Source organism: Propithecus coquereli, unplaced genomic scaffold, assembly GCF_000956105.1.
Source record: "Propithecus coquereli isolate 6110/MARCELLA unplaced genomic scaffold, Pcoq_1.0 Scaffold7, whole genome shotgun sequence".
In the NCBI taxonomy this organism is placed as follows: Eukaryota; Metazoa; Chordata; class Mammalia; order Primates; family Indriidae; genus Propithecus; species Propithecus coquereli.
The window spans coordinates 4,347,110-4,361,364 of NW_012153062.1; positions in this window are offsets into that span (position 1 = coordinate 4,347,110).

The following is a 14,255-nucleotide window of genomic DNA, read 5'->3' on the forward strand; positions in this document are numbered from 1 at the left end:
GCGGGGCCCTCGGGAGTCCCGCCCAGAAGCTCTGCTCTTTAACTCCCGAGTGAAGGACCCGCAGCGTGGCTGGTTTGGGGTTTTTCTCCAAGGCCGGAGGTCTGGTGCCTGGGTCTCTACCTGAGACAACAGCCCAGCTCACCTTCGGCTTTCCTGAGGGAAGGAGGCCTCCCAGCAAAGCCTGAAATCCTCTAACTTTAGCCCCAGATTTAGAGCACTCCCATCCCCGCCCAGATTCGGCCTTGGGCTGCGGGGTGAAGATAAACAGGGCGGGAGGAACTTGGCAGTTAGGGAGAAAAGAAACAAACAGGGCGGTGACCAGAAGACGAGGTGAGCGTGTCCGGCTCAGGATTGAACTAGGTGTTGGAGATACAGCACAGTTAACAAAACAGAAGAAATTCTCCGCCCTTGTGGAGCCGTTAAGGACCCAGGCGGTCTGGGAAACCTAGATAAGGCCCAGTTAGTAACAGCCTCCAGGACGCTGAGCTGCTCCTGGCGCTGGGACTCCAGACAAGGTCCTCATTCCGGGACCTCTTTCCCACAGCGGGTGCAAAGGAAAGCATCGGACCTGCCAGCCCTAGCCTTCTTCTCAAGGTCTCGACTGGGGTGGCCCTGGCCCTTGTGGGGAACTACGCGCCAAGGTCCTGGGAGCAAAGTCCTAACGCTCCCATTTGTCTCCTGCCTTCACAGGGGACAGCCCTCCTGAAAGCGGCCAGTGGAACTCCTGGGCCGTTGGGGGTATGACCCAAGAGTGTAAACACTAGCAAACGCTAGCTTTTCAATGTTTTCATTTTGTGGTATTCGATGCATACAATACAATGTGTGTATTACCCCTGTGACTCTCGATGCGTAATAATGAAATTATGATCCTTGAATTCAGCACCTAAATTTAAAACTTTGAGCAACACCACTTGGATAACAGAATTAGCAATCCGTTCTTTTTGGGCTTTCATTTTAGCGAACAAGATTACAATGCTCCTCTGTAGTAGTTCTGTCTCTCAGCATGTTTGGCTTGTCCTTTTGATTTTCAAGTAACAATTTAAAATTTGGCAGCCCCAAAAAGCAGCTGTTCTTGCTCAGGGAAGTCCCAGAACTTTTGTTTGTATCAGAAATAACATTATATGAAATAAATCAGGGAATTTAGGTAGCTACATAGTGACCTACAGAAGTCAAAACAAAGTTGCCTGAATCCATGTTACCATTACCATTTGCACTGTTGCCCAAAAAAGGGATTTGAAAAAGGGAAAGATACTGGCTTCCTGGAACAGAAAAGAAACCTAACAAGATGGACTGCAGGGGAAAAGCTTTTCAGAAGATGCCATGGGATTTCAGTGACCCCAAGTAATTAGGAGCACTGCTGTGCACATAATTGGAACGAGAAAGGTTTATTTAAACTCATAGTTATCCCCGATGTGGCCAACTGGTTTTAAAAAAAACTCCTTTGAGTTATTTCCAAAATAGCAGAAGTTCAAGCAGTTCAGTAGGTTCATAATTAACTGCTAACGAGATTGGTTAACAAAAGAATAAATTCTTAATTTAAAATATCACTAAGTTATTTGATTTTAATTTGAAGTCCAGTGTTACTACTTAAAGGCAAATAATTTAGTTATTTGACTTATTTATTAAAGGTAGTCTACAAAATAATCTAAGTTTTTATCCTATTTTTAATTTTTCAAATTTAATATAAGTGATTTGAGTGAAATAATATGAACAGCAAGATTACAGCTGTCAGAAGTATTAGAAGGCAGTTGCAAAAGCCTGCTGTCAGCAAGGGGTCCATGGAAATTGATTTGAGAGTACATCAATCTATTATTTGAAATTTTCTTGTCAATAGGTTTCTTCTTTGCTCTTCCTCTTTCTGTTGATTTCTTAACCTGCTTTTCATACTTCATGTTGAAATCAAAAAAAGATAATATGAACGTCTTTTAAATTGACACCATCCTAACTAAGGCACTGAAGTCCCATGAACATGTTTCTGCACTCTGACATTTGGAAATAATCATCACAGAGACAGCATAATGTCAGCTTGATATTTCTCACACTGTGAAAATATCAGCTACATGTCAACTCTGTAAAGTCTACCCTAATGTAATAAATTTTCTTGTATTCACAGGCTACTGAAAATTCTAAATATTTGAATGGGGAATGAATGTCTACAGTTAGAGCACTGTCAATCTCCATCTCTATCTGCCCCCCACACACACACACAACGGTGTATGATTTGCTTGAACAATATTATTTTTTTCTGCCCCCGCCCCAGAATAATATTATTTTTATGTGCAATTTTTTTAAATAGTTGCTTTGCCAAGACCACAAGGGAGAAAAGTTTAAAACCTCCCACCTTCAGTTAAAACCACTAACCCAAGAGATAGTTCTTTTGACTTTTTTGGGGAAACAGTTCTACTCACTTTCTCATGAATAGTATGTAGACTTAAATACTCAATTCTAAGTTGCAAGTCAAAACTTGCTTGGGCATAGAAATGAGAACACACAATTTTAAGAGTACTGAAAGAGGTTAAGTGTTAGTATCGTGTCAAAAAAGCTAAAGATCCTAATATTGGAGTGGGGTGTTATAAGGAAAATTATCACATCAAAACTATGAGAACAGTAAAAATGCTTTCAAGAGCCACTAAGAATAAAGAACAAAAGAGGCCTTAAATGCCAACTTCCTAAATAAACCTGAACTCCAAGAAGCTGTGCTACTGGTTCTGCCTAAAGGGTTTCTGTATTGACACACTCATTTCACAAAATGTTCTTAGGTTCTCACTGACTGTTGGCCTGGCTCTGCAAGCTAAGTGTTGAGATTTAGAGTTGAAAACAAGTCCTTGCTTCAGTGACTTCAGTCTTTAGTCTAAACAAATAAACACAATATGCACCAATTACAGGTTCTTTCAACAAGCTAAGGGTGCAAGAATTGCCACATTTCCTTAGTGGTGTGAAGTTCAATATCATGATGTGGGTGAAAGCAGTGGGGTGGAGAGTAGCATGTACCTCCCACAGTTTCCCAGAGGAGCAATAATTCTGTAATGCTCAGGAACATAGAAGGATTCCCTAAGTACACAAAGTCTGTAATGTTAAGTGGTCATAGTTCTTTTTGTTCTGTAAACAGTCATATACACAACAGTGTACAAATAGCAAATTTATTTTTCATGGTAACAAAATAAAAGCAAATAAAATCTATGAGAATTTGACATTGACTCTGTGATCATACTGTTGTGTAGAAAGATCTGCCTCATGTCCAAGTAACCTTTACTCCCTCCAAAATGTTCATTGCATTCTGCCTGTGCTGGATTCCTATACATGAGCGATATCAAGACAGTTCCAGCTTGCTCTATGGGAAACCATGCAGATGGCCCAGATCCACTGACATGAAAGTTCAGAACCTTATCAATGTTATAAAAACAAGTCTTCAGTACCATTAGGGTTTTAGAGTTTGTCTAGTTAAAAATAATATCCAATAGTTAATTTTGGTTACTACTACTAATATAAATGGATTCTTATTATTCATTATATTTTCCCACTCTGTATTACTAGTGTGGGCAGCTTTTATTATTTGAGTGGGGGTTGAGGATTATGTGACTTTTTAAAAATCCTTTTCTCCAAATGCATAAAGGGCCAATACATGAGTAAATTCTGACATTTTAGCAAAATAGATTCTCAGTGGTTGAAAATGGAGAAAGAGATGCATACCAGGGAACCAAAACTATAATTGGGAAAATTAAACCTGGATATCCTTTAAAAAAAATTTTTTTTAAGTGGAGGGAGGAAAGAGGGTAGGAAGAGAAAGAGAAAGGGGGAAAACAGAGGAAGGAGGGGGAGGCAGAAGGGGAAAGAAGAACATAGGAAGATGAACGCTTTGGAAGATGTTAAGAAAAGGACAATTTTTAGGAGGCAAAGGAAATTATGAGTTGGGAATTTGGCTTTATATCTAGAAAAAGTAAAGATTGATTCATTGCTTCTTAAGTAATAAAGAGATCTGAAATTTTATTTATTTTTCATTTTACTCAGTGCAAATAATTTTTTGGATTCTTTTTCTAAAATGATCCATAATTATTATACATATTTATGGAATACATGTTATATTTCATGTATACATATAATACATGTATACAATGTGTAATGGTCAAATCAGTGTAATTGAGGTATTCATCACCTCAAACATTTACCACTTCTTTGTGTTAGGAACATTCAAAATCCTCTCTTCTAGCTGTTTTGAAATAAATAGTAAATTATTGTTAACTATAGTCACCCTATAACACTAGAACTTATTCCTCATATTTAACTGTAATTTTGTACCTATTAATCAACCTCTCCCCATGCCCCCTCCTCCTAACTTTCCCAGCCTTTGGTATTCTCTCTTCTATTCTCTACTTCTGTGAGATCAATTTTTTTAGCCCCCATATATGAGTGAGAACATGTGGCATTTGTCTTTCTGTGGTTGGCTTATTTCACTTAACATCATGCCCTCCGAGCTCATCCATGTTGCCACAAATGACAGGATTTCATGCTTTTTATGACTAATATTCCATTGTGTATATATACCAGATTTTCTTTATCCATTCATCTGTTGATGGACACAAGTTGATTCCATTTCGTGGCTATTGTGAATAGTGTTGCAACATGGGAGTCCAGATATCTCTTCAACACTGTGATTTCCTTTCCCAGAAGTGGGACTGCTGGATCATATAGCAATTCTGTTTTAGCTTTTTGAGGAACTTCCATACTGTCTTCCATAATGACTATATGAATTTACATTCCCACCAACAGTGTATAAGAGTTCCCCTTTCTCTGCATCCTCACCAGCATTTGTTATTTTTTTGTCTTTTTGATAATTGCCATTTTAACTGGGGTGAGATGATATCTTATTGTGGTTTTGATTTGCATTTCCCTAATGGTTAGTGATGTTGAGCATTTTTTCATCTACTTTTTAGCCATTTGTATGTCTTCTTTTGAGCAATATCTATTGAGATCATTTGCCCATTTTTTAAATCAGATTATTTGTGTTTTTGCTTTTGAGTTCTTCATTTTTTGAGTTCTTTATATAATCTGGATATTAACTCCTTGTCAGATAGATAGTTTGCAAATATTTTCTCCCATTTCTCCCATTTTGTAGGTTGTTTCTTCACTTTGTTGATTGTTTCCTTTGCTGTATAGAAGCTTTTTAGTTTGATATAATCCCATTTGTCTGTTTTTGCTTTTGTTGCCTATGCTTTTGAGGTCTTACCCCCCATCCAAAAAAACTGTCCAGATCATGTCCTGAAGCATTTACCTTACATTTCTTCTAGTAGTTTTGTAGTTTCAGGTCTTAAATTTAAGTCTTTAATTCATTTTGAGTTGATTTTTGTATATGCTGAAAGAAAGGGATCTGGTTTATCTCTACTAGAATTTAGACTTCCACGAGACCAGAAGTCTTACCATTCCTGTCCACCAATGTTTCTTCCACATCTAAAACAGTGCCTGGCAAATTAGGAATTCAATAAATATTTGTTGGTATAAATAAACTCATTGCGAAGTTTGTAAGTTCTTGATAAAATCACTTGTTCAACAGTTACCAAGCACCTGCTATATACTGGCCACTTTATGAGGTTTCAGGCATTCCATGAGTGAATGAGACATAGTCAAGGCCCTCTAATCCTGGAGGGGCATCAGCCTTTCCTGGATGAGGTAATGAGGGTCCTGCCAGGCGAAGGGAGGGCCATCAGAGAAGGCCCAGGAAGGCTGGTTTGGCCATTTTGATAGAGGTTCCCTATCATAGGGTAAGGAGAAAGGAGGAAAGCTTAAGGAAAGGTGGCTGGAAAGATATCTCTGCCTTTATTCTTCAATAAGCATTTATCGAGAACCTTATTATGTGCCAAGTATTGTACCAGGTCCTAGGGAAACTGTGATTTTCAATAAGAACCTCTTAGAAGTTGTAGTGTAGTGGTAGAGACAGGCCTTAAAAAATCACACATTTGATAATCTGCAGTTTATTGAAATCATGGGAGTAGATGAAATTGCCTGCCTGCATTGCAAGAATTTCACAATGATGGTGATGAATTTCCCGGAAATGGAACAAAGAATCACTGGTCTTTCTAACACAATCTGGGTCAAAAATAATAGTCCCTTTGTGGAAGTGTTTCTGTATGTCCCTGTTGTTTTTTGCTTTTTTACAGTATTTCCTTCTGTTTTTGGTGGTGAGGAAAGTCGAGTCAACAAAATAGAAAAAAAAATCTCCCTTATGGCACTATTACCACCTGTTAATACCACCTTGGTCTTTGTCTCTATCTGACTCTCTCTCTCTCTCTCTCTCTCTCTCTCTCTCTCTCCCCCCGCCCCCTGCCACCCCACTACCCTGCTGATATAAAAGCTACCTAAGAATAAAAGACTAGGCTAAATACTTTGTCTATTGTTGTTTCAAATAAAATCCTACTATATTTATGTAATTCTCATTGCTCTTCAAAACATTGATTAGCCAGGAATTTCTTCACTGATAGCTTCATTATTTTCAAAATGAACATTATACTTCTAGATGAATCACGGCCAGGGTTCCTATTATTGGAATCATATTACCGCATGCTTTGCCCTTACTCTTTCTCCTTTTTCCTAAGATACTTTCCCACCTCTTTGCCTAGTGAACTCTTATGCATTCTTCAGGTCTGAATCCCATGTCTTCTTTGGAGTCTGAGTTGAGGATCCCTCCTATTTTTCTTTGTCATTTATCATATTTACCCACTTGTTGGACTGTACTGTAATTGCTTATGTGTCTATCACCCCAGCAGAGAATGACTTTCCTGAAATAAGGATATACTTTCTATGCCATCTTTGGTTGTACCTCTAACTCTTAGCATAGTGCCTGGCATATAAAAGGCATTCAATATCTGTAGAATGAATCAAGAATGAATGAATGCATGGTTATAGGGTATAAGCAAACAGGTTATGGTTCACTTTTCTTATTACCTCCACTCTGATTTCTACCAGATTTTATTATCCCTTGAACATGTTGACACATAATGTTAAGCAAACAGATTGCTACCCATGTCTTGTCTTTATTCACATTCAGAGTGATGAAGAAAATACAAATAGGCAAAGGAAACAGTGGATTACTCCTATCAAAGCTACACAGCCTCATGCAGGAAGTTGAAAAGGGGAGAATATGTCATTTTTACAGTAACTTTTCACATTTTAGTAATATTTGCTCACAGTTGCCACTTCACTTGATTACATTATGCACAAAGAAAAATGGGTTTTAAAGTAATTATTTTAGCTAATATAAAGTTTTGACATCAGTGGGCTGAGTCTGGAAGTCATGTGGTAGGTAAATCTATATAGTGCTTATGTCCCAAACTGAAATGGGACACCACATGTTACCAGATCCAGGCTGGCTAGACGTCTATCTCATATTAATTACCACGTGAATGAGTGACTAGGGTATTTTATTTTGTTACTATACAAGTTAATATTAATCATTTTTAAAATAACTTAGTCACTTGATCGCATGACTACTCTAGAGATGTGTAACAACGTAACCATAGTAATTAAAATTAAGAAGATGCTGTTAGATTTTTCACTGTGTAACTTATCATTACTAAAGAAGTTTCTTTCTCTTTTCTTTTCTTCTTTTCTTTTGCTTTACCGATGCTTCAATGTGTTGTTGATCATGGCTTAAACTAAAAGACCAGATTATGTTGAAAGGGCGGGGGATTCACTGGAGAGGGACCCAAGGGAACTTTTTGTCATGATAGAGATGTTCTATTTCTTGGCTGGCATGGGAGTTACATGAGTTTAAGCCATTTAAGTACCCGTAAGATCTGTGCATTCTGTTTTACATATATTATATCTCAATTTTTTGAAGTATTGGGGGAAAAGACAGATTAGTAATTTCATAGTACTTTTATAAGATTCCTTTTTTTCTGATTTGAGCTGAGTATTCCCTCAGCTTGAAAACTGAAGGAAATTTATTCTTTTAGAAAATCTTTAAGCCTTCCTATTTCTTGATTTTTATGTTACAACAACAAATCTTGGCAAGAAAAAGTTACAGGTTTCATGTTTCTTCAAATGGCACCAACTTGTCTGTGAGTGGGATGCTAATAGAACTGAAGAAAACCATTCCTTCACTTAGGGCAAGTTGTTTTGAGACTGAAAGCTCAGCCTATCATTGTTGGTGTTACAAAAAAAAAAAAAAAAACTAATCTATTCAAGTACACCACATTTTATACAGACTAAAGTATGGTTTCTCAAATAATTTTTAGTGTGCAAAACAAATGCACTATTTCAAATAACTTTATGATCATATTTATTTATTTTTGGCAAAGTGAGGGACCCACAGTGATCTGGGAAGTCTAGTATGCTTTGTATATCACTTCTGAGATGCACATATTTTTCTTCTAACATCTCTGAATCGAGAAGCTCCCTACCGTCAATGGCATCTTGCATTGGCATGAGCCAGGCAGTAAACAAGATATAATCGATGTGGCTTGCATATGCATTAGCTTGGTTGTTTACCTTGATAACTTGATTTCTGGTGAGATCATGAAAGTACCAGCATCAAAACTTGCATAATGGTAGAATGCGTATCAGCAACTTGGAAAAAAATCCTGGAGGTATTAGTGGAGCTTTTTTTTTTTTTTAAAGAAGTACAGTCTCACCAATGCTATCAATGAAACAAAGGATAATGCATATGGAAAAATACAGACACCAATGCCTCTGAGTTGAAATGTGGTTCACAGATATGAACTATTAAATGAGTTTTAGCAATACTTTAACCAGGTATTTTGCTTGTATCTTCCTTTCTATATGTGCACAATAGTGATATTTGATCACATACATCTAAGTAAGTCTGAAAGAGCTTTTTCAAGAAATATGAAATAAAAATTTCAAGTGATAAATGAGTCATGGTATAATTGGCAGTATATTATCTTTTGTAGTGATACATAGAATAATGATCCATCTCACAGTTAATGGCATCTAGATCCTACAAAAGCTGATCTTTGTCAGTTGCCTTTTGTATGTTGGCTTTTCAGCCAGGGGGATGGTGGAAAAATAGGGAAGAAAGATCTGTAATCAAATAATATCTTCAGTGTATAACAATAACAATTCTATTTACTGAGTAGTTACTATAAGCCAACTGTTATGCTAAGTACCTTATATATATTATGGGGTGTAATTCTCAAAAAAAACCCTGAGAGAGAGTTATTATTGAACTAACTGTTATCCTATCAGAGCCACAAAATAATATGTCCAAGGTAAAATTGCAAAACTGAATTAGAATCTACTTTTGATTGACCCCCTAAGCTCTTGATGTTTGTACAGTAACTTCCTCCACCCCACCCCCAACATCCCTAGTAATTCAAAGTGAAAGCTTAAAGAAGGTGCTGAGAAAGAGAGAAAATGAGAAGCCCAGCAACATCCAGTCACTGTCCAGGCTGTTCTTGAAGCCAGCTTTATCCTCAATTTGGTGGTGCAGCTCTTGCTTCAATTATGCGAGATACCTGAGAATCCTAACATCAAATCATCCTCTTTTTTCGCCTTAGTTTCATCTGGGATTTTATCACTTGCAACCAAAAGCCTACTACTGTATTCATTTATAGCTTTAATACAGTTTATACATTTTACTAGTAATAATTACTTTTAACATACCTCTAACAGCCAGATTTGAGCCCTGCTGGCTTGCTTCTTTAAACTGTACAATGAATGAAGTTGGCTGTTTCAGTTACAGTTGGCAGCTTGGAAAGCTCCTGATTCTCTTTGGGATTGAACCATGCCGTAATCAGCACTGGGCAAGAAGCAGTGAGACAAGCACAAAGAACACGGGACCATGAGCCAGCTCGGTTTTCCTCTAAGCACCTCTGTGTTTTACGGCAAGTTGCTTAACTTTCATGGAACCCAGTTTCCTCCACTGTAAAAAGACACAAATTAAAAGATAATTTCTAAGAACGTTTCTGGTTTTAAAATTCTTGCCTCTTGTACAGATTAAAGTCATCCAGACACTACATGTCTTACATGGGAGTAAATCCAGTGGGTTTCACTGCCCATTCCTCCTCCAGCTTCTTTGATAATACATGTTTTTTCTTAGTAGAATTCAATTCAGTATTATCAAGTGATGTGCTTAACAAAATGAAATGAAGATAAGAGTTTTGCTCCATGCTAAGAATAAACAAAAAAACAAACCATAAAATACCTGTGGATGAAATAAAAGAATAAAGTGATGTTATAAACCTTATCTGCAGGAACTATCTCATGATAGTATTCATACTACAAGACTTGTGACTGGGGAAAGGAAAATCACCAAGTTCTGGAATGTTGCAGAGTTTTTTCCATTCTTAAGCCAAAATAACGGCAGACATCCTTGCAGTTGAAGTCAAATCTTCAAAGATAAACAATGAGAAGGAGACTGAAATGTTCTTGTTTTTCCTTATGAACTATTGATTTCCATTTTTAATACAAAATGGAATACATGATCGCTTTTTCCCAAAAATAATGACCTTTTAAAAACCAACATTAATAAGTAATTTGCAATTATAAAAAAATTTTGTGTATTCAATCTCAGCCAATTGATACAATTTTATAAATCAAAAAACTAAACTCCTTAGCCAAAATGTTGACTTGGAAAAATGAAATATGGAATATAATTGGGAAATTATGATATTATTCTTTTCAAAAGCACTAAGCATTTTTCCAAAAAAAGTAGAATTTATTCAATAAACTGCCTTGAAGTTATAATGTATTTGAGGAGATATTACTCAATTTTTTTTTATATTTAAAGGTGTGATGAATTGCCTGGAATAGCCATGTCCAATCTCAGTCGTAAATAGGGCTTAGAATTTTTGATAGCTTTGTACTCATGCCTAACTTGCTTACACTTAAGACATTATTCAGGGGCATGGTTTCCCTCATATGTTCATTACTTTGGATAACATTTTAATGAAGGGAAAGCAAGGAAAGGAACAAAAAACTGTCTTTACTGAATACTAATTATGTCCGCCACCTTAAAGTTCGCACCAGCAGATGGGCGTCCGCAGAACCACAGTGAGAACACAGGAGTGTCTGTCTGCCTGTCTGTGTTTACACTGTGAAGGGCTGCACCACGGCACGCCTTCTGCAAGAGGAATGTTTGCCTTTCAAATTCCATCAAGGTACATCCCTGGCTGCCTACCTACCCCCACATCCCCAGACATCAGGGAATCTTAATCATCCACATGTAGCGAGGCCCAGGGACAGAGACGGTGCTAGTTCCAACAGTCCATACATGGCTGTGAGAGCCAGGAGGAAGCCGACTCTCTGTGGCTCCTCAGTAGCTAACAGCGGTGATATACGAAATATTTAACAGCTAATGCAACTTGGGGCCTGGCCAAACTGACGAACATTAGGAATAAACATCTCTACTGACTGCTGCAGTTACCCGGGCTGAGTGTCAGCCCCAGGAATTAGTGGCTTGAGCAACCAGGGCAACTTTAGAGTTCACAAATGCAGTTAAAAGTGTATTATCTCATTTCGTCCTCAAAAATTCTGTTATGCAGGCATTCTTACTTTTCTCAGTTCAGGGTGAGAAAATCAAGGCTTACAGAGGTCACACAACTAGCAAGCGGTAGAACCCAGATGGAATATGGCTGCCCAACACAACCAGTGTATTTTATTCTGCAGTTTCTCTTCCATTTCCAGTGCTAATTGTAAGGACAAGAAACCATCTGACTTTAATTATTTATACTATGCTACTTATTCAGAAATCAGAAAATGAAAAATGCCAAACAAAAATGTTGATCCAGTACTTTAGCTTCTTGTTATTCAAATCACTCAGTTACAGTGGTTTCCATTAGATGACTTTTTACTTGGCCTATAGAAATGTTAATGACTAGGGAAAGAAATACGTGAATAAGCCACTTTCAATATTATTTTCCTGAGACTCTTCCTCATAGCTCTCAATTCTGCTACTGTCAGCGTGTTAATCTAGATTGAAAAGCATGAACCAAATAGCTAACTTCCTGGATAAAATTTATCCCACGAGTTTAATCTTAGTAAGCAAGGCATGAAGTCATTGAGTCTTTTTTTTAGGATAGAAAATTCACTTATCCTGGGGAAAAGAGACAAAACTCTGGTGCAGAAGAATTCCAAATAATTTATGTAGACACTCCACCCTCAAGGAGGTGCAGTATAACTCCCCACTTTTTAAGTACAGGCTTAACATAGTGACTTCCATCCAAAGAATGCAATATGGTAAGTGGGGGGGAACGGGGACGGGAAGAGTAACTTCACAATTGTCAATGGAAAAAAGACCAAACTCTGTAAAATAATTTTAAAGAGATTTACTCTGAGCCAAATTTGAGGACCATGACCTGGAGCCACATCCAAGAGGTCTTGAGCAGTGGACTCAGTATGGCTGGGTTACAGTTTGGTTTTATACATTTCGGGGAGACAGGGGTTACAGGTAAAGTCATAAATCAATATGTGGGAGGCATACATGGGTTTGGCCTGAAAAGGTGGGGCATCTCGAAGCAGGGGCTTACAGGTTATAGGTGGGTTTAAAGATTCTTTGGCTTGTAGTTGGTTAAAGACATGAAGCTTTGTCTAAAGGCTTGGAATGTTTCAACATAAGGAGCTATTTATCAGAGATAAGCCACTGGACATAGATTTGTTGTGTAAATTGAGGACCTACAGGTTTGTCTTGCATACCCTTAGGCCTGTTAATGGGTTATAAAGGATGTCCCCAAGAAGGGAGGAGGGCATGATAAGGCATGTCTGACCTCCTTCCTCTTGGTAGGCAATTTAGTTTTAGGATATTCCTTTGGCCACAAAGGGGTTTATTTAGTCAGCCAGTGGCGGGGGTGAGCCTTAAACTTTTATTTTAGTTCACACAGTGGAGAAACAAGGTCAATATCAACAGAGTTAAGTCAAGTTGATAGTATGGACTCTTGATACTAGGTGACTAAAATGACACTTCTGTGGTCTTCCTCCCAAAAACCCACAACCCCAGTCTAATCATGAGACAAGCATCAGACCAACTACAGTTGAGTTACATTCTACAAAATGCCTGACCAGTACTCAACACTAAGGAAAGTCAGAGAAACTGACAGCCAAGAGGAAACTGTTGAAAGATAAACTTAGACATATTAAAATTTTAAAGCGTTTATTTGAGCAGACAGTGATTCATGAATCGGGCAGTGCCAAACCACAAGTGGTTCAGGCTCCATACAGGGGACAGAGGGGTGTTCGCGGAAACAAGACAAAGAAGATACTTGATTGGTTAAAGAGGAAAGGTAGCTTTAAAGTCTCTAGTTAGAGATTAGTGGGCAGTTTCTGATTGGCAAAGTTACTCTGAGTTTTGACGTTTGCTTACTAAAAACCTCCCAGAATGCTGGAGCCCTCTCAGCCTAATGGCTTCCCTGGTTTTGTTTTTGTTTTGTTTTGTTTTTAATATGACTAAATGCTATGTATCCTGGATGGGATCCTGTAACAAGAGGAGGATAATAAGTAAAAAGTAAGGAAATCTGAATACAGTATGGACTTTAGTTAATAATCACGTGTGAATTTTGATTTGTTAACTGTAAAAAATGTATCATATTAATGTAAGATGTTAACAGTAGGAGAAACTGGGTACAAAGTACATTGGAAATCACTGTACTATCTTTGCAACTCTTCTATAAATACAAAATTCTTCTAAAATATAAAGTTTATTTTAAAAATAAATTTATCATTTTGGCATTTCAGTAGTTGATCCTGCTACGCCAGGCTCTTGGCTAACTCAAAATTCCTAAAGAAGCAGATAGTAAAAGCGAGGCTGGAATAACTCAGAGCCGCACTTTCTTGCTCTGAGGAAGCCTACCTCCAACATCAGCCCCTCTCCCGCAGTGTCTCCTCTCACTTTCCTTTCCCAGCCAAGGCTCTGGTGTGAAATGTTCAGTTGTCCTGTATCCACAGGGGATTGGTTCCAGAGCCTTCCACAGACACCCGTCCAAGGGTGCTCAAGTCCCTGATGTAAATGGTGTAGTATTTTCATTTAACCTGTGCACATCCTGTGGTATGTTTTAAATCATCTCTAGATTACTTACAATACGTAACACAATGTAAATAGCTGTTATACTGTATTGTTTAGGGAACAATGACAAGAAAAAAGTCTGTACATATTTAGTACAGATGAAATTTTTTTCCCAAATATTTTCCATCTGAGGTTGGTTGAATCCACCAATGTGTAGCCCACAGATATGAAGGGCTAACTGAATAGACTTGCAATCTCCACTCCACCTCTCATTCACTCTTCAAACCACTGCATTCATATGTCTACC